This window comes from Parus major, chromosome 7, assembly GCF_001522545.3.
Source record: "Parus major isolate Abel chromosome 7, Parus_major1.1, whole genome shotgun sequence".
In the NCBI taxonomy this organism is placed as follows: Eukaryota; Metazoa; Chordata; class Aves; order Passeriformes; family Paridae; genus Parus; species Parus major.
In genome coordinates this window covers 25,879,565-25,905,738 of record NC_031776.1, presented here as the reverse complement: position 1 = coordinate 25,905,738, position 26,174 = coordinate 25,879,565, and the positions used below count along the sequence as shown (strand labels likewise).

At 43.0% G+C, this 26,174-nt stretch overlaps 1 protein-coding gene across 2 annotated transcripts in view; it reads right to left on the bottom strand.

Annotated features, from left to right (window-relative positions):
- The window catches only part of GLI2 (GLI family zinc finger 2), a 188,679-nt gene extending 165,508 nt beyond the window's left edge, over nucleotides 1-23,171 (bottom strand). The window contains exon 1 of one of the 2 annotated variants that reach the window (XM_015635524.3): nucleotides 22,929-23,171. The gene's annotated coding sequence lies outside the window, so the exon portion shown is untranslated. Of the gene's footprint in view, nucleotides 1-22,566; nucleotides 22,703-22,928 lie in introns of those variants that run through there. The other variant, XM_015635523.3, reaches the window with a different exon arrangement.
- Between the last annotated feature and the right edge of the window lie 3,003 nt (nucleotides 23,172-26,174).

Sequence of the window (26,174 nt, the reverse complement as noted above, 5' to 3'; positions counted from 1 at the left end):
AAAGCTTGTGAGAGCTCCATGAATCCAAGCTCTACGTGAAGCTTAAGGGGTGCTTTAAGCCCTCCTTCCTGGGGAGTGGGGAGCTGGAGCAGACAGCTGTTCTCTTTCATTTCAGAGTGATCAGCTAAAACCAGTTTTGTTTTGTTTTTTTCTTTTTTTTTTCTCCCAAAGCAAAAAATGTATGGAATTTCCTCTCTGAGAGACCCTCTTAAGAGCTCTGTTGGAAAACCAAGTAGATTTTCCCAAAATATTCCCCCCAAAAGCAGAAATGTCAGTTAGCACCAGCTCCAATTATATGACAATTCATTTCCTGTCAGACAACCAAATTTGAGATCCATCTTATCCTTGGGCTAGTCCCTTTACAACCTTTTTTTGCTCCCCTTAGACAAACACATGAACTTTCAAAGACTGAAGAATCCTGTATGTGAACTGCCTGAAGAGAAGGTAGTGATTCATAACACAAGGGAAAATGTGTGAGAAAGCAGAGGAGCTTATCCCAGCTGTTGAAAGGGATGTGTAGAAATCCATGCAAGATTAAAATGCCAGGTTTCCATTTTCTTTGGATATTCAAAGGGAGAGATGCAATCTTTGCATCCTGCCAAACTCTAGCCCAACAGGAATGTGTGCAGTTGTTTTGACAAACTGCAGCTTACTAGAGAAAACTTAATTTTCACATCATAAACTTTCCTTAAACTGGCTTCAGGCTTCATACTTGCAAAACCTCAGCTTAAAAAATGTTATTCAAAACCAGGAAAGTTTAGGGACACCAGCACAATTCTGTGTCTGAACCACATCTCCAAAATCTAAAGCTTGGTTCTGCAGCTCTCAATCTTCCCAAGCAGCGCTTAAGACATATGGTCTGCCAAAGACCCATGTTGCTTTTCATTGCATGTTACATACATATAATTAAATCCTTCTGGCTCAACACAAACCAGAGTTTAAGATCCAGTTTGATCACAACCAGAAGTTCTCTCCTCCTCTCCCAAGTCCCATACACACATGGCCCTAGAACAGCTATCAGAATTTATGGGTGTAAACCATAACAGAGGTAGACCAGTTCAGGGGTCCAGCACTGGTTGGTTGCTAATTATTCCACCTCTATTTCCACACTGCTAAGGGAGTTTCAGTCTAGTGTAAGTCCCCAGCCTGCTAGCTCTGGAAGTCATTTGCAGACACGGCTGTGCTGTGTGTGGAGCACGTTAAGGCACCTCTGGGCTGGGGCTGGCCAGTCCAAGGCAACCCAGTACTGGGCTGCTCAACCTCATCGGTGAGCTGCCAGAACACTGCTAAACCTGCCTTACCACTTGCTCATCTGATGCTCAGAGGTGCTGGAGCTGCACCTCACCCCACAGCACACACCAAGGGAACCCAGTCCCAGCACTGCCCTTTCCTCCTGGCCCTCAGGAGAGACGTGGAGGACACAGCTCAGAGTTATGGCCACTCAGTTTCCCATCTTGTCAGAGAAAAGTGACAAGAAATGATTCATCCAGAGTGGACGTACTGCAAAGACAGTTGATTTTGTGGACATCCTAATAAATCTTGGAAAAATTGTTCTGCATTAGAATATAGGATCCTGAAATTCCAGCAGACCTTAAGCCACTTCTGCAGTGGGACAGAGGTGGGGACCATGAAGCAGTGGTCTAATTCCCAGGACAGGGAGCAAAAGGTCCCCATTCTCCAACACAATTATCAGGTGTCCTGATACTCCTGACTGTCCATCTGTGACTAAACTTCTTAACATAAGCATCTGGTATACAACAGTCAAGCACTTCTTTAAAGCACTTTGAGAATATGAGAGGAAAATATTTGTATGGGTGTCAATGGAAAGAAAAGACATCCCCTAGCCCTTCAGTCACTGCTAGATTTGTTGTGAAATGAGAATGCATCAGGGGAAAAACTTCCATCACCTACGGTTGGCACCATCTCCTCAGTTTTCTAAATTAATGTGCAAAGTAAGTGAATGAACTGTGTAGCTCTAAGCACAAGCTAGTTCATCTGTAACCTATGGCAGCTAACAATAAATAAAATACTAAGTTTTGCCAAGGAACTGAAACTATGATATAAGGCTTTTCTTGGGAAAACAGAATACAAAAGTCACTGAGAACCATGTTAGAATTCAACGTATCAGAATGCAACAACAAACCCTAACAAGTCAGAGCATTTCCTACTCTAAGAGGTAAATAAAATAAACTTCTGTTGACACAATGCACCTTATGACAGAATTACTGTTCCGTTGCTTATTTATTCCTTTTTTAAACCCCATACTTGGCTTCCAACAGATCTTGCGGAGAGACATCTTATTTATACCTAAACAAAAATAAGGTACTGTGAGTATATGCTGCATGTATAGAAGGCCTAAATCCACTCTTATGGAGTGTTTAAACTCAAAATCAGAGCTAACACATAGTTTTTACATGCAGTTACAAGGACACTGAACTATATATAGCACATCAGCAGCACTTGGAGTTCTGAAGCCATTAGCTGAACACAGGGAATTTCTCCTATCCAAAGTTTATATCTGCGCAGACCAAACTAAAGAGCTTTCTTTGAAAGCTGGAAGAGATTTCACTGAAAGCTACATGAACATTATAAACATTTACTCTTGGAGGCCTGCAGTGCTGGGCCGAGGAGCAGAACTTGCAAGAGATAAAGGCAGGTCACTACTATGGAGTAATAAAGGATAGATGCCCTGGGAAATGACAAAAGACAATAAAGAAACTGTGCAACTAGTGCATCCAGTAAAACTAGCTTAAATTAGCTAAAACTTTCCAACTTTTAAATGCTGCTTAAGAAAACTAACACTTTATTTTAAATCAAAATAATCTGATTCCATTTCCTGGCTTTCATGCACACCCGTTTATGTTTTCTCATATCGTAGAAGAAAAAGAAAGGCATGTTCCCTTGCACTTGGGCTGACTCCCTCCCTCAGTTTTGGCTTCTCCTCATATCCTGCCAGAAGGAGGGTTTGGGTGCTGATCTGCCCCTTTCAGGGGCAGTCAGCAAGACATCTGTTTCACAGTAGGGGGAGAGTGGCAAAGGCCACGCACTTCTGAGACTCTCCTGCAGTTACTATGGGGAAATGTAATGAGATAAACTACTGCTTTATTAATCAAACTTCCACAGCAAATTAATCCTTTCACTGCACAAGCTGGCTCAAGATTTTTCATTGCCCTCAACAGATAAGGAGGGAGGGCAGCCTTTTCCTTTCTTAAACTGATAAAAAAGTATTCTTACTGTGCCTTATATTCTACCATGCTGCACAGGCTGACTCTTGCAAGCCAGGGCTTCTGGGAGCTGAATTTCTGCTGCTCCTGCTGGGACTTCACAGCTCCCACCCACCTCCCTGGCCCTTCAGCTGCAGGTTATCAACTAACATCAACAGGGCTGGGAATATTCCAAGTGCTCCAGATCATAATCTAGCCTTGCTGTGAAGTTAAAACTGGCCTGGACTGCTATGGTGACCTTAAATTTTGCTGCAGTTCATTCTGAGGTAGCCTTTCCCCCCAAACACTTCCCTCAGCTGCTCCAGGCTTGGCTTTGCAAAGATATCCTTCACTAGCAAGGTTCAGAGAAGTTTGCAGCAACAATTAAAAGAAACCTGACCAGGTTTATACTGTCCTCCTGAGGAGTGCCTGCCTGGAAAGTCTGCCTTGTAAATGGGTTGGGCCTAAGTCTACTAATAGAGGTGCAAAAGTATCATCAATCAACCTCCAGGAAAAAAAACTCCAATGATGTCTCCTGCAAATGCTATTAGAGACCCCCAGCTGCATAATTAAAATTCCTTTTTAAAGTGGCCTCAGAAATAAGGTAGGGAGGATAATTGATACTCCTGCACAGCAGTGAAACCAAACAATTTTTTAAAAATAATTCTGAAGTCATACTGACATAAATGATTTATTTCTGCTGAATGGAAACCACTTAGATTAAGGTGGCAAACTTGAGGTAGCTTAGTGGTTATGCTACTCTCCTGAGACGATGGGGCCTGAGCACACATCCACTCTTGGTCTGGATGTGAAAAGTGGTTCAAAGCAAAGCTCTCCTCTCCAGGAGTGTACTCTCACCACAGCCCTCAGTAACAGGAATGCAATGAAGACACAATTGTTTTGACATTTCCCCACATACAAAATTCCCCATGAAAATCATCTGCCAAATTAATCCGGTTCTGAGGAGACCAAAACTGCATTTTTCAGCAAGAAAAATATTCATCCCCATGCAGAGGAGAATGAAACCCTTCAGCGGTTCATTCTTCCCACAGACTGAAGAAGGATATAATTCAGAAATTTCCCTGAAGCGTATGGACACAACCTCTTCAGGGAGAGCACAAGCAATACAAAACACATTTAAGAACAATTATAAAAGACACTTTCAGCTCATCTCATTTATGCTCCGAGAATGCCAGTGCTTTAAAGTTTTCTGTTCTCCCTCTCTTCAACAAAATAGCCAAGTTGCCAGTGTGTGCTAAGTGCTACAGCTGCATTTGTTTCTCTATTTACATGAGTCTGCCATCTGCCCTGTGCTGCCATTTTAGTTGAGATAACTCTAACTTGATTTACAGAGCTAGTTTACCTAGTTTTCTAATTTAGCCCTTCTAGGAAAAGCAAAATACATTCAAGAGTCACTCTTAAGCATAAAGAGTAGAGAAATGAACCTTTCCTCAGTTACTGTGGAGGACATTTTAAAATGACAGACAATGCAGTATGTTCTGCCAGTAGGAAAGTGATCCTCTGACCTTAGTTTGCATTTCAAGTAAAGTGAAAAGCAGAAGAAGAAATGGGACTTTCTAAAGAAAAAGTTAAGGTACAGTATTGTAGATTTATAAAAGATCATACACCATGTGTATCAATGGGATCTTGTTTGTCCTGATTTCTTTGAAGCAAAGTGGGAGATTTCTTGGTGCAGAGCTGCGGCATAACTTTGATATCTATTCCAGAGACCATAAGTGAACTAACCCCCAAAAGGTACCACTACAGCACCTGGATGGGAGAAGTGTGGGAGGTAAAAGAAGGTCCTGATCAAAGAGCAGATACTACTGACCTGGCCAAGCTTGCTGTGCCAGTGGGGCCATCTGGGCTGAGCTGTGGCTCAAGAGGTTGCTCACACCCTGCCCTCACCTCCACCAGCACACCACCAGCAGCCGCTATGTCACACCCAGACATGGTGCATGTGTGGAGAGGCACAGCAGCTTTGGTGTATGGTTTGCATGCCTCTGCATCAAATACATAAAGCATAAAAAGCATGATTTGAAACTGTCCTTAAGAAAGACTCCAGAAAACTCTGGCTTCTTAAGCAAACAGGGTTGTGCCCTAAACAGTGAGCAACAGGACTACTGCTGGAAAAGCAGCCCATGGCTTAATACATCACACTGTCAAAAAGCTTCTCCCATTATTCAACTGAAATTTGCCTTCTCCTAAATTTCATCCCATTACTTCTAGTTACACCCCATTGTACCACTCTAAATAATTCTTCATAGCCTTGGTGTTTACACCCTTCAGATATTTGTAGATTTATATCTCAACCACCCCATTTGTCATCCTTTAGCCAAGTTATCTATATTCAGCTCTTTCGGTCTTCTCTTGTAAGTCAATCCCTCAAGCTCTCTTGTTACTTCTTTTTTTCTCCTGAACTCTCTCCAATTTGTCAATCTCTATTGTAATGGAGTGAAGCAGACCTGAATGCATTACACTTTCTGCAGTTGCCAGTGCTGCGTCCTCAGTCCCATCTGCTGCTTCAGTGCAGGACAAGCAATGAAACCTTTTTTGGGGGGTCTTTTTATGTTACCAAAAGCAGAAAATTTGCAAGATCTTCATCCTCAGTTATTAATTCCTGAGGACCTAGACATCCCAAGAGATGCTGCATCCTAGACTCCACTCTTCTGGATTTCCCCCCCCCCGATAATCTACGTATTCTTCCAACTTGAATCCCATTTTGAAGTGCTGTGCTTCTTCTTGCACGGTCTCCACAAGTCACCTTCACCCAACACTGAGTCTGCTGACCACATTACTTCCAGACTCAAGTGTTTATTCCTCCATCCAGGATGCCATGATGGAGAACTCCTTCACCATTTCCACTAGTTTACCAGGTGCCATCACAGACCATTCCTATGATTCTCTGATTTCACCAGAGACTTTCAATTCAACACAAAATGGGACACCAAACCTATGCAGTGACTGGTGTTACAAACCTCTGTGCTAAATCAAATGTTCTGCCTTCTACAACGGCCCAGATGATCACAGAAAACAGTGCCCTGCAGGACCCCAGTGCACAATGAAGCATAAACAGATGACATTCCTGAAACATGTGCATCTCCATAAAGCCACTGTTGTTCCTCCCTGTCCTGTGAACATGTCCTGCTGCACAGTTCCTTCAACTAAACTGTCTGGACAAATCAGAGGAGGACTACTGAAAACAGCTGACAGGGGTTAAAACCACAACTAAACGCGTTCCCAGTTGTGCAAGTACAAACCTCACAGCAGGATAAAGGCCCTGGAGAATAACCCTGGGAAGCAGAACTTGTGTCTGGGGGAGGTGCTGAAGTCCCCTCTGGTGACAAGGGCAGACCTCTTGAAGGGAAAATGAGCAAAGGCACGTATGACTTCAAATTGAAGAGCTGCCTTCCAGCTTTCCTGGCTACTGCTGATCTACCTGGAAGGAGACTGAGTGTTTTTTTAGACTGTGCTCTGATCTCCATGAACATCCCCAATTTGAGAAGATATCCCATAAATCTACAGTTCAGGCTTACAGCAGATGGGCACTCACTTCTCTTCAACACATTCACTCTGTCTCATATTAACACCATGTCTTCACCGCATGACTTTTGAAGAGAAAAACTGTTTTGCATACCTATTAAAAATAGACATATTCCTCCCTAATTGTAACTTTCATATAGCATCTAAAATCATCAGGTCACAGCGCTGCAGAAAGCCATTTAATAAGAACTCAGACACACTCTATTATGGGCATGAATGATTCGTTCTGCTTTTAAGATTACGTATACACTTAAGTTATTATAAAGCTCAGCTTTGTACAAACAACAACAAAGCAAAAGTCTTCAAAAACTGTGAAAGACAGTGAGGTCCTGGAGCCATGTTAGAGATGCATTCAAAGCCAGGTGGGACCGATCAGCTCCAGTTCAAGGCCTCTCTCCCCACAGCAGAAAGCATGGTGGGGAAGGACAAAAGCTGACCCCTCAGGGAACAGCTATAAAAAGCATCCAAAAAACACACAGCAAGCTCTGGCAAGAAGTTTGCATTTGCCATCACTTAAATTAACAGCAAAGGAATCCCCAGGAGGGAGGAAATTTGGACTCTGTCCAACATGCAAGTGTGCTGTGTGAGGAGCTGTGGGGGGAAGAAAGAGCCACAAACAAGCACTGTGGATTCAGAGGAAAACAACACAAACTGCCAGCAACTCTGAACCCTTATAAAGGGCAAGAGAGCTTGGCTAGACTATATCGACGGGTATCAGGAGAGAAGTTTATTGCAGGTGATCTCAAACAGAATTGCCACTGTCAGTCACCAGCTTTCCGTGAGCTGTCTTTAGAAAACAAAAACTTATATTTTAAAAAAAAAAACCCAACAAGTTATCTTGTATCTCAAGAGTTTATGAAAAATGAAACAATCAAAAATATCACAATTGGCAAAATACCTAACTGAACACTGGGAATAGTTCCTTTGCTATCTTACATGTTGAGCTGTTATCAATCCCTACACCATGTGCAGGTCATGCTGACTTCCAGAAGACTCAAATCCAAAAGTCAGCACTCATTTAGCTTTTGAAACAAAGCTGTTCCACTCTTCTTTAATGGCCTGAAGAGTTATGATGTATTCTGGATTAAGTCCTTCTAAAACACCTAAACAGATGGGGTTTTCTACCCCACAAAGTCATTATTAAGTTAAGAAGTAATTCAGTCATGTAAATTTAACTTAAGCTAGTAAATCAAATAACATCTTTCTAAAAGCAGTAAAGTGTTCAAAACTTAATCCTTTTAATTCACTGTTTATCCCCTTGGCACCTACACTATTTTTATTCTAGTCACTTTTGCTGTAATAAAAAGTTAATAAAAGAGTGCAAGTAGTCAGACAAGTTGCAGAACTAATGAAGACTGGTTTCCTACAGGTTACAGGTCCCTTCTTTCCCTCACAGTATTTTCCCAGCTGCCACCAGGTTGTCTGTGCATCTGTCTCCTTGGGACTCCTTCGTGTCCCTTAACCACTCGTGAGCCAAGTGGCTGCCTGGGAGCTAAACGTGGGTTTGTGCCCATCGGTCTAGGAGAGCAGAGAGCTGATGTGATGTGAATTTCACATTCCAGCCTCCTCTTCTATTGGGGCATTGGCTCTTCTGCTAAAGAGCAGTGAATTTAAGGCAAAGATCTCCCTTACAAAAATATACTGTGAAAGTTCTATGAACATCCTACATAATAACACAATAGTTTTTTTCTGATAATCCACACAGGCATTGTTACTAACGAGAACTGTAATACATGCATGTCCCACAAATGCCCTGAAAGTAAGGTGATCTTGGCAGGTCACAGGAAGGGCTCCCTCAGATAAGGAAAGGGCAGGAAAAGCTTTGCTTTCTGAGAAGCCTCTGGGAAATAATCAAACTTGCAGCCCATTCTTTCATAAATCAAGGGGATCAGGTTCAGGTAGCTTCTCATGTGCCACCATGACAGCATTACAAAGGAAAGATCTGTCCCAACCATGCAAATCCAAAGCATGGTGGACATTTCCAGTTTATAGCAATTATCTTGAAAAGCCCCTGCCTACCTGTAAGCAGACAAAGCACAGGGAAGCACAGTGTATCACTGGTTGTGGAAGGCTGCAGGGTCAATCGCCACTCTGGTCCAGCACAAGCACTCCATGGTTCCAAGGCATAGCTCCAGATCTAACACGTTAGTACAAACAGGTCACAGGGGTCCACGTGAAAGGAAACTGGTAACACAAGGCAGGAAGTGTCCTCCTGGTCACACCTGGTCTCACAAAGCACTCATCACTCACTAGCTCTTTGCCATGAACCTGGGCTACAAAGAGCAGCCATATGCCCTTGGTGAGGGGACCAGAGCTGCAACTTTTACAGGTATTTCTAAGGGACTAAGCTGTAGGTCCTGAAGGAGCTGGTGGATGAAGTGGCTAAACCACCATCCACCATATCTGAGAAGTTGTGGCACTCTGGTGAAGTTCTCACTAACCTCAAGAGGGGAAGCATAAGACCCATCTTTCCTCCCCACAGATAAAAGCTATACAGTCAACTCAGTACACAGGAGTCACTCTGCCTTTGGCTGGTGGTCCCAGCACGGGCACTTGCCGTGTCCCTGCAATATTTCTACCACTACAACACAGCTGGGTTGCTGAGCCCAGTTAAGCACTGCAGTTTCCCAGTAAACATGAGGGACTGGTGAAGAAGGAGGTCCCAGTAAAGCAGGAGTTGTTGAATTGATCTGTCAGAGACACGGCCTGGTGGAAACCCTGCACTCATGTGGGATGGTGCCAGGTTTCCTTCTGGACACAGTACACCTCATCATTCAAGCATCACACTCATAATTACACCTAAATGTGAAACACAAACTTTCTATTACTGTTTTCATAGAAAAACCAATAAATCTTTGATTTCTACTGAAAAGAGAATTACAAGCCCAACACGCTCAAGACACGGGCCGTGATCCAGCCTTTCAACATGGAATCAAAACTAAGCTTTTGAGTACAATAAGTGGGCAGACTCATTCAGTCCCCAGTATGACCAGTCCGCTTGCAAACTGGGACATCAGATGGCACACCCAGCACCTGAGCTCATAGGCTGGTTGAAATACCACCTACAATTACAAGGTACAGCTGGATGCAGGTGCTTGCATAAATCCCATTCGTGGCAGTGTTTAAAAAAACAAACAAACAAATCAAAACCAACAAAAAAACCAAACAAAAAAACCCCAACAAAACAAAATTAAAAAAAAAAAAGTAAAAATAGAATGAATACGAATGAAGTATGATGAATTTTCAGTAGCAGTCTAGCTAACACACATATGTGTGATACATGTATGACCCCTTGCACCATCTGCCCTGGTCCTCCCAGCCCTATCCTTTATCCTAACATTACTCCCCAGCAGTTTCTTGCTTATCAGAGATGTGATCTGAAGTTCTGCCAGTGGATCAACTCAACACTTTTCTGCAGAAACCCAAGCAGTGGCTTTCCTGAATAGCTGTTTTTTTTTCTTGGTACAGTGAACTTAATAGAGATGTCGAGCACAAGTGCTGGCTGCTTCCTACCCCTGCTGAAATTGGGAGCAGACCTCCTGCAAGGAGACAGCCCCAGGGAGCAGCTCTAATGCAAAGCAGCCTTTACCATTCACAAGAGCCACAGCGCCAGGCTGCTGCTGCCAACTTTTCTGCCACGTTCATCCTGGCAGTGCAGATCAGGAGGAGGAGCGGCATCCCGTGGCCACATCGCCGGAGTGACACCCAGGTACCTGAGGGGTGGCTGGACTCCAACCTCCCATCCAAACACAAGTTGGCCGTAAGTGGGAAAGCTGCACTGCTGCAGGTTGGGGGGATGGGAAAAACAACATTTTAGAGGCAAATCCCCTGGGAGCCACACTTGTCACTGATGGAACCCAAGAGATCTGGATTAATTTGCCTCTTTTTGCTTTCAGTTTACTTCTTGCAACCTCACAGTAAACTGCTTAACCTTATAGGCAATAAAGTGAGAGGCCAGCATGTTCAGCTCTTACTACTCACACTATGCTCTAATCCAGTTTGCATGTCCAGTCCTGTCATTAGCTGGAGGAAACATTAATCCAAGAAAGTAGAAAAGAAGGAGTAAAAAACTGTTTCTGGAAATGCAATTATTCTAATGGCAAACTGTGGAGGTTTGTTATCTAGACCCACAGCCGAGTTAAACTGAAACATATTATATTTCATGAAAAAAAAAGTTTTAACCATATGTTTAGTCATTTGTGAGCTCTTGATCCTAACGCACAACATAAGCTGCAATATCAGTGTCAAAAGTGCCTGATTTAAAGCATAAGAAGCAGAGTTACATGAAGTCGAGTTAAAATCACTTCTGCAAGTTTGTGGGCAGAAACCTTCACATGGAGTGACAGGTACAGGGGAACACATCCTGGGGTCTGCACCGGATGGGGGGAAGAGGAAAGTTTTTTTCATTAAAAGTTTTTCTGTGAGACTGGCTAGGGGGAAGATGATATAGCTGGGGGGGAAGACTGAGACAGCTAAAGAATAACACATGGTATGCTTTCAAAACATACAGCAACATGTGACATTCGTCTGCAAGTCTGGCGCTGAGGAGCCTGTGGTCTGGCAGCAGGGAGAATTTCTGCTTTGTATTTCTTAAATCATCGCAGGCATTTGAACTAAACCCCCCACCTAATAGTCTGAGGGGAAGAACATAAAATCAGATTTTACGTACCGTACTTTCAGTCAGCCATTTTCTCAGCGGATTTTTAGCCTCCAACTCAATTCCCACATCATTAAAGTGATGCTGTCTCTTTAAAACACAACGTGGTGCCGTGCCAAAGCCTGCAATAAGAATCACTGGCACCAAAACAGTCAAAGCACACAGCTTAATTCTCTACTTAATAAGACAATTAAAGAAGAGTATTTGGATACAGCACTCTGCAAGTACCAACACAGAGCACTGATGTCTCCAAAGGCATGTTGATCTGAAGACTTTATCAAAAAGCATCTGTCACAACCAGATGCCATCAACACCTGAGAAAAGTGTGAAATAAAGTGGGTTAATGTGGCTGGGATACCCACAAAGGCTTGCACTGCCCTAGTCCCTACTTGTGAGCATTTTAGAGGGTGCAGGATAAAGTGCCCAGATTGCTCACAGATTAAAATAAATTAAAATATATGTATATAGCTACCTCTGTTAAAAATACAGTCTTGTGGAAATTACTCAAATTACAATGGAATTAAGAGTGCTGCATATTTTGAATATTCACTGCCATAATCACAGAAAGGCTTAGAGCAAGGCTGTTTTTAAGTGCTGTGCTTTGACAGATGCACTAATACACGTGGATGAATTGGGATACAGACACTAACACAGGCACCAGTGATTGCTCATATGGAGTCTCTTGACCATATCTGCCTCTAAGTTTCCAATCAAATAATTCTCAGATGTTACCTCCTAGCAGGCTTCATCCTGCAGAGCTGAACTAAAGCTAGAGAGAAAGATAACAGCAGCAATATATGAACTAATTAGTCATTTGATTAGCTGGCAAGAAGACAAGGTCCTGCAGTTCTGTGACCTAAAAATGCCACTGATGACCTTAAAACTCTATCTCAAGGGTATCTGGAAATCTGTAACCTCCAGGGAGAGAGACAGAGAGAATGGGTGATGCCTAAACTGCATTAGCTCACACGAGATGTTGAAACAGTGCGGACGTTAAAGCGAGGATAGGTGTGACATTTGAAGCAATCAGCCAGCAAAAGAGCACCTGCAGCACTGCACTCTGTTTGAACTGCTGCACCAAGGATTCCCAGTCCAGCCTACACGGGAGGTTTGTGGGACAAGTGGTTTAGCACACCCAGAAAGCACACCAGGACCACAGACCTCATCCTAGCAACCCAACAACACACAGCAAGAGAGGAAAAAAATAAACCAGATAAAAACACCCCAACTGCTCCCTCTTCGTTAGAGAAGGGCTAACAGCCTGCCAGTCCCAGGTGGCAGCCCCTGGGCTGCACCACGCCAGAAGAGACTGACTGAGAAAAGGAGGGAGAAGTCACTTTGAAGAAGACATCCTGAGTGGTTGCCTTCTTCACTTCCACTGGAGGGTCCTACACTTCACTGGGGATCTGATTCTGGTAAAACCCATGAATGCACTAGTTATTCCACGTGCAGTAAGAGGAGGAGGGAGTGGGGTGATGCTAGGAGGTCCCCTTAGGCTGAAAAGCTGTATCTTCAACAGCAAAGGAGGAAGACACCAAAATGACCAGGGTTAAGGGTCTGAAGTTGTTTTGTGTCCCCTTCCTCCAGCCTTACAGCTGGAGCATGTCCACCACCTGACAGCACCCAATGCACTAAAAGTTTCTATCCTAATCTAAGGCAGTACCTCCCTGGAAAGCCACCAGCTGGTGCAGAGGAACCCATAGTGACCAGAAATGGGACAGCCCAAAGTGGGCAGCAGAAAGCAACACCAGCTCACAAGCAGTGAGTTCCTCTCTACCAAGAAAGCCCATCTCATCTCCCACCTTCAACAGCTTGGATGGAGTCTGATTCTTGGGTGTCTCTACCCCAAGAAGCGATTAAAGGAAACAAATGCATTAGCAAAGACTCCCCTGCCATCTGCACCTTGGAAATGTCCTCTGGAACGGAGAATAGGAAGATCCTTCACCCTGCATGCTGGTGGGAGAATGCTGAAACCTCCAGCAGCTGCCAGCACTGCCGCGTTTCATCCCCATCCTCTCGACACAGATCTAGACCTGCCTTTCGCCGCCCACTTCCTCATGTGCATTGTCCCACAGGGATGAACTCACCTCCAGCATCACTGAATTTCTCAGAAGAAGTCCAACACATAGTTTAAATTTTACCATGCCCTGCCAGAGGCCTTGGAGTAAAATGCAGAAGTAGGAACATTTTCTCAAATAGAAAATGGAGATTTAGAGTGCTGCAGCAGGGTCTCTAAAGAAGTTCGGACTTTGCTGACATAATGCAACCCCAATATGCACAGTGTTTCCCCCCACATTCCCTTTTCTCTGAAAAAAAAAGGGGAAAAAAACCCCAACAGCACACACTATAAATCAAAGATTAAAAAATTGGCCACAGACATGGTTCAGTAACACATGCCGTGCTCAGCCCTGTGTTCATTTACAGCTCTTAGAAGCAAAGAGCAAAGTTAAGAATCTAGTTATTGCAGTTACAAAGAAATTTAAGGCTTCCAAATCTGACTTATTGTGAACTGAAACAAAACCTCAAAATGCTGAAATTCTCCACAAAAGAAATTCTATAATAATCACTTTGAGTCCATTGGAAAAGCAATTATATTGCTACTGTATTTCCTACAATGGAATTATACTTTAAAATTCTAAACAGAAACTTACTTCAACACAAAACCTGTAAAACAATGAATTGTTAACACTCCCAGAAAAATCCCCAATCTCTTTTTTTCTGCTATGTTTTTACAACACTGACCTGGTATCGTAGAAGATTTTAGAGTTGATGACGCCAGATATCGGAATATGATTCCATCAACGAGTCCTAGCCAGGAAATACCAAAGCTGGGGTTGCCAAAGCAACATAATTAACTTGATCACGGTAGATACACTGTGTGCCACTTCCCAATGGCCCTTTAACACCCAGCTAAATCCTCAGCTTGAATGGCACATCCGAATGAACTTCTCCTCTGAGTTCCTCAAGAACACAGAGCAAAAGGAGAAGTTGTCAAAATTACTAAAAGCCAAGTACCACTCTGATCCCTGGCCAATGGTCCCCAGGGCTTGAAGAGGTCAAGGAGCATTTCTTGAGTCTACTCCTACAACTATGAACTGTAGCAATCACAGAAACACGTGACCTCTTGCATTTTGTAAAGATTCACCTTTAATTCACCGTTAGCAAATTTAAGAGGTCTGATTCTTTTATGGCATTATCAGTAAAATTACTACCACTCAAGCAGGGAGGCCTGAATGCTGGTGCTAAACCTTGATCCTAGGGCCATGAACTTCAAAACCTGAATATGCTGTCACTAACGCAATGTGTACAATTTATCAAAAATAAGAATCTGTCGGTTCATTTGGAAAAAAACAAAACATAAAGTAAGAAACAGAAAAAAAACTGAGTGATGGGCTTTCAGCCTGTCATCAGACCACTGTGACCTCAATTTTTGAGAAATAAAGTCAAAATCTATTCTTATCTTCAGAGATCCAAGATGTATTTATGTGTCAAACTTTCTCCCCCTTGTCCTTAGCCTTTAGGAAGCTCACTAAAAATTATATCAAAGCCTGAAAACCCTGCGATCCCATTCGCATTCACCTTTGACCCAGGATGCCTACAGCTCTCACCAGCTCCTCAGTTCATCCTCACCATGTGGCAAAGGCAGCAGGTCTGGGAGAAAACTACTTAGGATGAAATAAAGGCCATTTTGCATAGCAAAATTGTGCTGCCCTGCCCAAATTCTGAACGCCAAAAAACTTTTCTTTGGCAGTTTTCTGCTTCTTTGTATCTGTGAAGGATATTTTACCACCATCTTCCTCTCCTTACATACAAATATTTGATTATTCTCTTTGAAATGTCTCTGTAGCATCTACAGGCATAGGATGCTGAATGCAAACACTGATTGATTCTTTCTTAGCCATCAAATGTGCTTACACAGCAACTACACACAGCAAATGCACACAAATCTCACATTTCACGTTTTAAAATATGAACATGCTGTGTTGTCTTTTTTTCTCAAACATAATGAATGAGCTTAAATATTAGAAACTTGGAATTATTAAGTAAATCATGGCACCTGTAAAGCTTTTATTTGCATAACATTAATTCATGATGGCATGTAAAACAAATTCATCACTCTCACTATATTGTAGTCTGATTTATGTTAGAATTGGAAAAAATAAAAATCTGGAGCACAAAATTATGTTGACAAGACGTATGTGCTCTTCGAAGAACAAGATTTTTTTTTTTCTAAAGCATCAAAACAACTAAATTATGGGAAAGTGGGCTGGGAGAAAGCATCTTTAAAAATGAATAACATACTAGCGTCACACATACACACTCTACAGTTATTAATGTCAAGCATGGTGAAGATACTCTAGAAAATCATTACCATTCATAGCTACTAACAGCCATTAAATTTCAATCAATTCAACTTAACACAAGTGTACTTCAGCAGCCCTTACAGTTCCTTATAGAGGTGGCTCAGAAAGTCCCGTCTGACTTATTGCATTGTCCAGCACACAAAGGGGCATTGCTGAGCATTGCTGTGAAAAGGAGCGATCTTGGTGTTGGGAACTGATGCTCTTTTAACACCGCTGCAATCAACAGACCTTGCTTTTAAAGACGGTGTGATAAAAGGGCTCTAATACAGCTCCTCAGGTCAGCATGGAGGGGAGCAATGCACTGACTCTAGCTAGGAATGCCACCTTCCAAGCTGAAAAAAAAATAAATGGTGAGACGTTTTCAAGGGGTTCTCAATGAATTTTAGCAACAGAATCAAACTGCTTAACACAATGCTAAGCAATTTCCTGATGACCTGCCTGTTTGAATAGAATATAGTAACTAAATATGCAGGACATTTAAACAAAACAGGATTTAACTGCCAGAGGCTGGATATTTAAAGTTCCTAGAGATGAGTTTAAGCCACAGCACTGTAATACAACAGCATCTCCACTCTTCTGAATTGCACTGGTAACACGGGAAGTTTTTCCACTGCCATTGCAAGAATTAAGCTGTGCAGCTGACCACCCCTTGCAGATTCTGGGAAGAACAAGCTGGTTCCCTACTGGGGGTATTTGCCACCTCATGGGGGGTGAGGGACAGTGACCACAGGGTGCTCATCTCTGAGGGCTGGACCCACGCTGGCTTCCGCTGTGCAGCGGAGCATCCCAGAGAACGTGTCCTCCTCTGAAAAGATTTCATTAGTTTCACCTGAATGAGTTATCTACACTAAAATCCTGTATTTCACAGGGGATAGAAGGTTTTTTATTACTATTTCTCCCTGCCCTAGAAGCCCAGATTTTTCCAGTAAGGTTCATGCTGCTCGGCACAAAGTCCTCTCACTAGGTTTACAGACAGTTTAATCTTGCAAGTGTCTGCTCATACAGAACAGAAAGTTACTCTGTGCACAGACAAACAGATGCAGACCCAGATGTGCCATCACTGTACCTGAAATTACCAGCTCAAGTCCAGAGTCCCTTTTGTGGCTTTTAGATCATCTCTTAAAAGTATCAGGATTGATGCTACTATTCATTAGGACAGTCTTTGTGACTATTCTACAGGAGTCTATGGTTCTGCTTCTCCTGGGATTTAGACTTAGCATTTAACATGGAGTGGCAGCAAAGTTCTTTAGAATGAAGAAACATCCAAGTAATCTCTCAGGCAGATATATGCTTCATTTTAACTCATTTCCCTACACTTACAAGCTGCACTAAATGCAATGAAATGAAATTAATGTTAAAAGGGGCGTTTATTGAAAAATCTTCCAGTGATAGGTTCAGAAAGTGCCAGAGTTCAAGGAAATCGTTCCATGGAAAATGTTAGCAAAGCTTAATCATACTGGAAGCCACTTTTAATTACAGCTTTTTAAGTCCATCTGGGAAAAAAGAAGCAACTTAAATATGTCACCTGAGATGATCTAGATACTGAAACTATTTGTAAGTTAACAAAAGCATTTGCATCACAAAACGCTCTGGGGCAGCACCAAGGCAAAGCAGATGTGTAATGAACAAGGATCACAGCACCAAAACAATCAGGACTGTAAATAACTACTACTAATCTGCAATCATTTAAATTTGGATTTAATTGCTAGGCAGCAAATACATTTAATTCTTGAAGAGGTAAATGCTCTGCGGAATACACACTTAAAGGTATTTAGTGACAGAAGCACCACAGTCAAGAATCCAAATGTCAGGAGGGCAGAGAAAAGCCAAGGAGCAGAGCTGGGGCTGCCATGAGTTCACAACTTTAAACAAACTTTTCCCTGGAAGAGAATTAATAATGTGGCCATCCCCACTGTACATACTGTAACTGCTGCAGGAGTGACACAATGAGGCACATGGGAGGCAAGAGGGTAATGACTATAGAACAAAATTCAATCTAGTGGCTAATGAATAAAAAGTTCCTTTTATTTCTCAGTTGTTTTTGGTTCATTAAATTTTCCACAGATTTGCAGAGAAGAAAACGTGATCAATAAACCTTGACAAAAGTGAACATGTGAAAAAGGCGAGAGAAAGGCACAGGAAGATAAAAGTGATATCCCGATCACAGATTTCAGAGGCAGATGACCAGAGCTCTGGGCTGCTGAATAATCTGAATAGACCATCATTTCTTTACAGCCTTTTACTTTCTTTTCCCTGACTGTTGGAACTCTTCATTCAATACAATAGTAAATGCACTAAAACTTTTTTTCTTATGCTAATGGTTGAAATCGGGCGCTCACAGTTAAAACACACTTCCCACCAACTTGTTTTCTTTAAAAAAAAAAAAATAACCTATTCAAGTTAAACTAAAATGTCAAAGACAGCTTAAGGCTTACTCTCACCATTCCTCAAAATTAATGGTTTTCTCCCCAGTAGATACAAAAAGAAAAGACTTGAATAAGGATAAAGCTGCAAGACTCTTTTCATATGAAAAAGAACACTTAGAAAGTAAAAGAAATACATCCAGTGCAAAGATCCTGGTACCTACAGTTCTAATTTGTATTGTTTCCTCTTAGAATATTTATAATTGCAGAAAGGTGACAGCCAATCACAAATAACTGTGAAACAATGAGTAAAGATTCACCAGTGACTAATGTATTTGGGCAGCCATGCCCATAACAGTATCAGAAACGTTTCCACTTATTACAATAGGAGCCCAAGGGAGCCTATTTTCAATTTTTTTCTAATTTGGGTGTCCACTTCCAGGCACTGAGGCCTCTTTTTGCTGTGGTACTGAATATTCACAAATCCCAAACAATTTCTACAGCCCTGACCTTCTGAATAAAAGAACAATTTTCCTGTTCCCTGTGTGTAACACATTTCAGCTTTAGTATATTTGGGTTCACTTTGTTTATAAGAAGTTAAAGGGTATGGGCTGTGGTTTTACAGTAGCAAGAGTGAATGAACAGAAGTTCTGTGGCCTCTTCTGGACAACACACATCTAACAAGTATTCACTCCCAACTGGAACCGGTCTATAGAAAATTTGACCCGATTACCCACTATTTCCATTCCAGTCACTTGTTCACAAGGGAAACCTGCAATTTTGCCTCCTGAACAATCAAGATTGCCATTCTTATGCAATTCTCATTCCTTTTACACCAAACAACAGTTAGTTTCTAGAAGATGCAAATATATGTGATCTGCTGTATACACAGGTCAAGAACTGTGCATATTCCATGCATACACACAAATGTGTGTACATATATGTAGATATGCACAGGCATACATGTATTATTTGCCTTTAGAACACAATGCCTTCTTGCTGTCATTCATATGAGGATTCATTCCTTGCTGTTATTTTATTTAGTGTTGTATTAATTAATTCCCAAATACCTACTGTTGTTTTGGTTTTCTTTAAAGGGATCCTGGCAACAGAGCTGATGTAAACCCTAAATACCACTTAATGCTTTGTGGCAAGTTGTCCAAATGTGCAACTGTTTAAAATATTTACCCAGGTACATAAGGAGGTTGTGCAGCTCTCGAACAATGCCCTGGAATCTTTCCCATCAGTAAGAAAGCAGACAAAAAGCAGACACTGTTTAACCTCAATGCCTTAGCAGCAAGTGAGAAGTGCAAATATTGCATTTCTATAAAGCCCTAGAAGCTTCATAGAAATGGAGTGGCAACTAATTAGTTTGATGCTATAGTCACATCTAATGTTCTTAAGTAGCTTCTTTGGAAAAACTCGACGTCTTGAAATCCTTGGCCAGATTATTAAGTGGAGGCTTTGTGATGGGGCAATAGATAGGTGTTTGCTCCACAAATACATACAGATTTTGGTAACTGCTTACTGAATCCACTGCCTTCACTAATCTGCACTGGAAACTTCACTATGAACAGAGCACTTCTCAGAGTACAAAAGCATGAAGTATCTGTGTACCTTTCAGACTACAGGGCAAACAATTGGCTTACAGTAGGCCACCAAAAACAGGGGCAGGCATTTAACCAAGTGTCTTCCGTACTTGCAAACTGAGAATGAGAATAATGCAACTGCTATTCGTTCATATGCTCTCCTCTATCCTTAAATTAAAAAAAAAAGATGGGTCCAAAGGACTGAGAAATTCAAACGTTCTGGTTAGAGGTATTGAGATCATGAAAAACATATTTTCAAGTCAGACAAAATTGTAGCGATCACATAACCCTTTCTGTACACAGCTGATCACACAGCCCCAGAGCCTGTACAGCATCTATACAACCGTGCCACGGGAAGTTGTGGTATAAACTTGTAAGATCATTAGAATCACAGAAAACATAATCAAAAATGCTTCTTTGACACAGAAGTTCAAACTGGTTTTCAAAACAATGACAAAAATACAGCTCATTATATATATATATGCAGCCAGAAGGCTGTCTTTTCTAAATGTGACTTCAGTGTGACATTTGGGAATGCAAGCTGCTATACATTGGATGTCTGAGGTCAAGTTCTGTTCTCTTTTATCCAAGTATAACCTGGAGCAGCTTCAATGAAATTATGCTAGATTTATATTGACATATGCATCTAGTTCAAATTCTTCTATGGCTCTAATTTTTCTCTAATTGAATGACCTAACACAAATAGTATTTGTCCATCTGTATACATCCCCTTTGACACACTGGAGGAAAAAAAAAGAGAAAGACATTGAAAGGAAGTTGGAAACAGTCCTCGAGATCTGTTTTTCTTTGAAGAACAGCAGTTGCATTTCTGGGCACTTCAAAGTCACATACTTTAAGCAATAACAACATTTGAGATTAAGTGAATCTTACCTCAACTTGCTTTATAAAGACCAACTCTTTCACGAACACATACCAGAGGTTGGATATACACACACCTATAGATTAACAAGTTCATCTTCAGTGAATCAGGCACTTTTCAGTGCTACAGATAGGCCACGCTTTCAATCAAATGACAAATTTTCAAGACTTGTTTACAATGGAAAAGCCATAATGAATTTCATTAGCTTCTTAAAAGTTGTCAGTTTGCAATAACATTCAATACAACATTTTTATTGCAATTCAAAGTTTGACAGGTGTCAACATTTCCTGACATTACAGCCAAAATACATATTACCATATCCACCCATCAGAAAAGTTGAACCAAACCAATTTACCAACTGTAGTTGCTGTATGCAGCAATTATCACACAATTCAAACATACCAGCAGCATAAACAATTTTTTAATTATTTAGCAAGATTCCCTTTTCCAGGTGAATGTACTTTCTTTTCTATTGAAGTTAATTTTATTAGATTTAGAACTGAAAAAAACCAAACCAAAACCAAACCAAACCCAAAAAGACCCCCAAAGTTTTTCTTAAAGCAAGGTAGCTGGAACAAACAGATAAAATCAGCAAGTTTTATAACAAATCAGTCTATTCCACTTGTGTGTATTTTGAATTTCATGGCTTATTTACTTAACTTTTTTGGCACCAACTTCACAGCACATGCCAATACAGTATTTGTTTAAATGCTGTTTTATGCACATGCTAGTAACGCTTACTTTCAAATTCTTGTACATCCCAAGAGCCTCAATTGAAAAAAAAAAAACAAACAAAAAAAAACAACCAAGAAAAAAGAAGAGGATTGTTAGGGGGTAGACAAGGTTTTACAACTAGTGCCTTTATCTGTGGCCGTAAAAATATAAACACTATGCGCCAATAAAATGCTAATTTCATTACGCACGGAGTTTTCCAGCACCTGGGGCAGTATGAAACGCGAGGACAGCCACAGGCAGACACAAGTTTGTCTGGCCCGGCCGGCGGTGACCCCCCACGCCTGGCCACTGGGTCACCCGGGCCATGTACCGGGGCCGAGCCGGGTCCCGGCCCCGCGGAGCGGGCACCGCTCTGCGCGCACCGCACCGCGCCCAAGCCGCAACCCCGGCCCGGGAAGTTTTGAAGCCCTGGCTGCAGGTTGGCGAAATGAAAAAATAAATAAATAAGCCCGTAAACCTCGGAAAAGCCGGCAGCAGGACCACCGATAAATCACCCTAAGCCCCCGCGCTGCAAAAGTCAGGTTTCCCAGGAAATGATGGCAATCACTTGAGGCAGAAAAGGCATCTAGATGAGCCCATCTCCCTCCCCTCCTCCCTGATTGTTTTAAAGCCACCGAGTCCGGGGGAAAACTCTCAACTCTCTAAGTCCTTAATAGGATTGGAGTCCGGGTCTCTCCAAGCCGCTCCTCATCACACAGGGATCAAGTTGCAGCAGGGAATTTTTTAAATTCCTCAGCAAATATACTCGTCGAAAGATTGCCCCTCCCGGATGGGGGGATGACAAGGAGGCGAGGGGGCAACTTCATTTTTCTTCTGAAAAAAAGGCAAACTCAATGCTGGCTTTGGGGAGCCCCTGCCGTCCTCCGGGACCCAGGGCAAGGCGGTCCCGGCAGCAGCCCGGGGCTGGGACTGTCACCGCAGCCCCCGGGAAAAACAATGGCCATGGAAGCACGGTCCCGGCGGGGTCTGGATGGGGAAAGGGGGGGGACACACCGGACACACGCGCGGCTCCATCCTCCCCGCTCACCTGCGAGGTGGGGGGGACACACGACACGGGCCCCCCTCGGGCACCCGCTGCGAGGAGAAACCCCTACCAAATTCGTACCCTCCCTCACACACACCCCCCACCGGCGCAGGGCAGCTCCAACCAAAGCGGGAGAAGAGGAGGGAAAAAAAAAAAAAAAAAGAATAAAAAAAACACAATGAAAAGACACAATAAGCATCAACTTTACCCAAAAAGCGGAGCAGCAAGTTTTCAGCAGACGAGCGGTTGCCGCGGAGCAGCGCTGCTCCTCCGGACCCCCATCATAAACTTGGGGGAGGGGGGCGTGGGAGGGACTTTCCCTCCGTCCTTCCCTTTTGTGCCTCTCCCCCGCTCCGCTCCTCGCCAAAAGCTGCCGCGAATCCCGGCGGCGGCGCGGCGTTCTCCCGGCTGCAGCCGCGGAGCAGCTCCGCGGAGGCGGGCGGGGAGGGCCGGGGGCGGCGTGCAGAGGTGCGGGGCTCCTGCCGCCCGGGCGGCCGGCGGGACACGGAGCGCACACGTACACCTACTTTATGTATATACACACACATATACACACACACGCATACGCACGATGGATGAAGTTGAGCAGCCTGCAGGAAGACGCTGGAGCGCTTTCAAGCCCTGACACAAGAGGAAAACTGGCTCTAGGGTCTGTTTTCTCTTCCACCCGCCCTTTAAGAAAAAAAGGGAAATCTAAACCTTCCCACCCTTTCGGCGCGGGAGCAGCGCACCGCTCCGGATCTTCTCTCTCCTCCCCCCAGCCCCTTTCATCCGAGATCGCCCCCTCGCCTCGGCGAACCGCACCATTTCGGGTGCGGGGCGTTCTGTGGGCTCGGGGGGATCCGCTCCGCCAGCCCGGCCCGGGAGCGCCGGGAGCCCCCGCACACCCCGCTCAGCTGGAGCGCATCTGCAGCGAACCCACACAAATCCCCCTTCCTCGGGGAAAGCCGCCCCCCTCCTCCCCAAAGAGCACAAGTTTGGCCTGTGCAGATTCGCTCGCGCAAAGGCGGGGATGGAGCTGGGGGTGGCTTTACTCCAACTTTGGTGGTTGCTTTTTCCCCGCGAGTTTGCGCGACTTTTTCAAGCCCCCGCCCCAGCAGGGCTGGAGGCAGCAGAGCTCCGCGGAACATCCTCGCACACGGGCGGCTTTACCCGCCAGGAACATCTAGGGGGAGAAACGCATTCCTTAAAGACTGCTCCTTAAACGCGATAAGCAACCTCACCGGAGCACGATAATCTAGTTTCGTCCTCCTGTTTTGGGATCGAGGCTACGAGGAGGGAAGAAAAATACTCCAAAAAAAGTGCCCTGCTCCCAACCCCAAATATCTTAGCTTTTGTTCCGATCTACATTAAACAGCAGTACCAATGAGAAACGCAGCAGCCTGAACTTGGACTTTGGCCAGGCTGGGCTTGTTATTTGATTTGTTTTGATTTCTTTGGCTATGGAATTTATCAAAAGTTTAAAACACAACCAGATGCTGTTGGGAAGGGTCACTGTGCTGTACCCCAGAGCAAGCTCAAACTCGCCGTATCATCAGGGTATCTGACTCCGTCAGGATTATGGCCAGTACCATGGCAACCGCATGCCACATCAGCCCCCAGCTTCACTTTCAGTCCCTTGGGCAGTGTTAACATTTGCCAGCGGATTTGCCCGACACGCAGCCCAGGTCCGGGCAAGTGGAAAATGAGCACAAACCACTCACAAACCTTCCTCTTCCAGCCTGTGCAAAGCAACCTGGCTGGACTGCTCCATACTACAATTTTAATCTTAAAAACCAGCTGCCGATTTGGGTGCCTTCTGTTGGAAATTTTGCACAAATGCCTTTTTTTTCCCCCTTTCTCTTTCGGGTGTCATTAGAAGGCTGGTAGTGACAACTGGCTCACCATGCACTGCCAAATCCCATTTATCCCATTCAGATAGCCCGAGAAGGACTGTGAGGCAGATTAATTTGCCAACCACCAACATTGAAACTTTTTTTTTGGTCAAAATCTCGCAATAATATGCACTCACTGTTCTATCTGAAGAAATTCCCTCCTCTCTCCATGGTACACGTGCAGTTGGTGATGGCACAGCAGCCCAACCTTACCCCATCCAAGTGGACGATTTTGTGCTGAGAGGAGTTTCATTGCACCTACTACTGATGAGCACCATGCAAGGGAGACCCAAAAGAAGGATCAAAAAAAAATCTTTGATCTCCAAAAAACAAAGCCCACTTTTATTCCCAGGTTACTTTACCTGGGAAAAATGACCTGGGAGCTTGGGAGATAGGTTAGAGTACCGGGGTTTTGGATGGATCAAAATAACAGGCTGGTAAAATGTTAATACTAGATATGTTCTAAATTCTTGCTGCACATTTGTAAACCTGTGTACATCCAGACTGTTGGCCAAGAACATATTTAAAATAAAAAGAAGGATTAATTCAGAGTTATGTAAAGAAGGACAGTTTTCCCTCCTAGAATTCTCATATGTCAGTCCTTTGGAAGATGGAGATTTTTAAGCCTGAATGGAAACTCCTCCTTTTTGTCTGAAGGATGATGGCTGGCGATGGCTGGAGTTTTTTGTGAACTTTGAGACAGCTTTTACATTATCTGCCTGCTGTAGCTCATCTATCCTTCCCTCTCCTGCTCTGCTCATTCAACTGCCCTCCCTTAATCTTCCATAGGTGTCCAAGATTAAATAGACGACAGAATGACTGACATTTGGTGCACATAAAAGAACCAAAATATGAACAACGGGTCAAAGTGCAAACCTTCCCTCTGGTCTTCCCCCCTGCTCTTGTACAACTTGATAGGGATGAAACCAAGTAGGGATGTAAAGACATATGACAACGTGCCCTTCCTATATCTTGCTGTAGCACGATCATGTGGATATAGCAGATATGTTCCAAAATGTTCAGGACTAAGGAAAGAGGATTTTTTAATCACAATTTTAAAAAACCCTCTCACAATGATGAAAGATTGACATACCACCAGGTCCAGGATTGCTAATCTGGGATCTGTCCCATTTCTGTTAGGTCAATGGAAAGAATCTGGAAGTTAGACAAGCCTCAAAAGGCACAAAAATGTTAAAATGTTAAATATGTTTGATATAGGTCTGAAAAAGGACTGTAATTCTTTATTAAAGTATATTTTTTTAAAAAAATTGTTGAAAAACCAATGGGGAATGCTTCATTCTGTTCTATTCGTGATTACAGAATTTGATTCTATAAATCTTCATAAATCCTTTCGATAAATTAAAAAGCCCATTTGAGTATTCCAAAGTATACTCACAGGTAGAAGCTACCAGGAAAAAAAAAATTAAATATGCTTCTCTTTTAGAATGTAGAAAATAATTACATGTGGGATGATCACTAGGAGATAGAAGCCTAAAACCATGTTTCATGCAACTCCTATCTTTATGATGTCTGGTTTAAGTCCAAGTGGGAAGTAGTACATGACCAGTTCTGCCCTGATTTAAACAGCTGTACCAGCTTTGGGGTCAATGAAGTTGCACTGAACCTGAATGCACCTCGAATCTATTGAATGTAATTAATCACAATGATATTTAATGAATTAACAATGTCATGTGCAATGCTGGCTCAGAATTTTACTACGAGAATGGGAAAGATTTTTTGGCACAGTAAATTCCTTTCTTTTTCTAAAGTTGCCCTGTTACCTGGGGGAAATTGTAGCTGTGGGTAGACAATGAGACAATACTCATGGGGATGATATGCAGCTCTGATTCCTATCTGCCTCCATGTATGTGTTGTCTCTTGTTTAAAGCTTCAGTGTTAAGTTTCTCAAGGCAGGTGCTATCTTCCTGCATTTTACATTTTG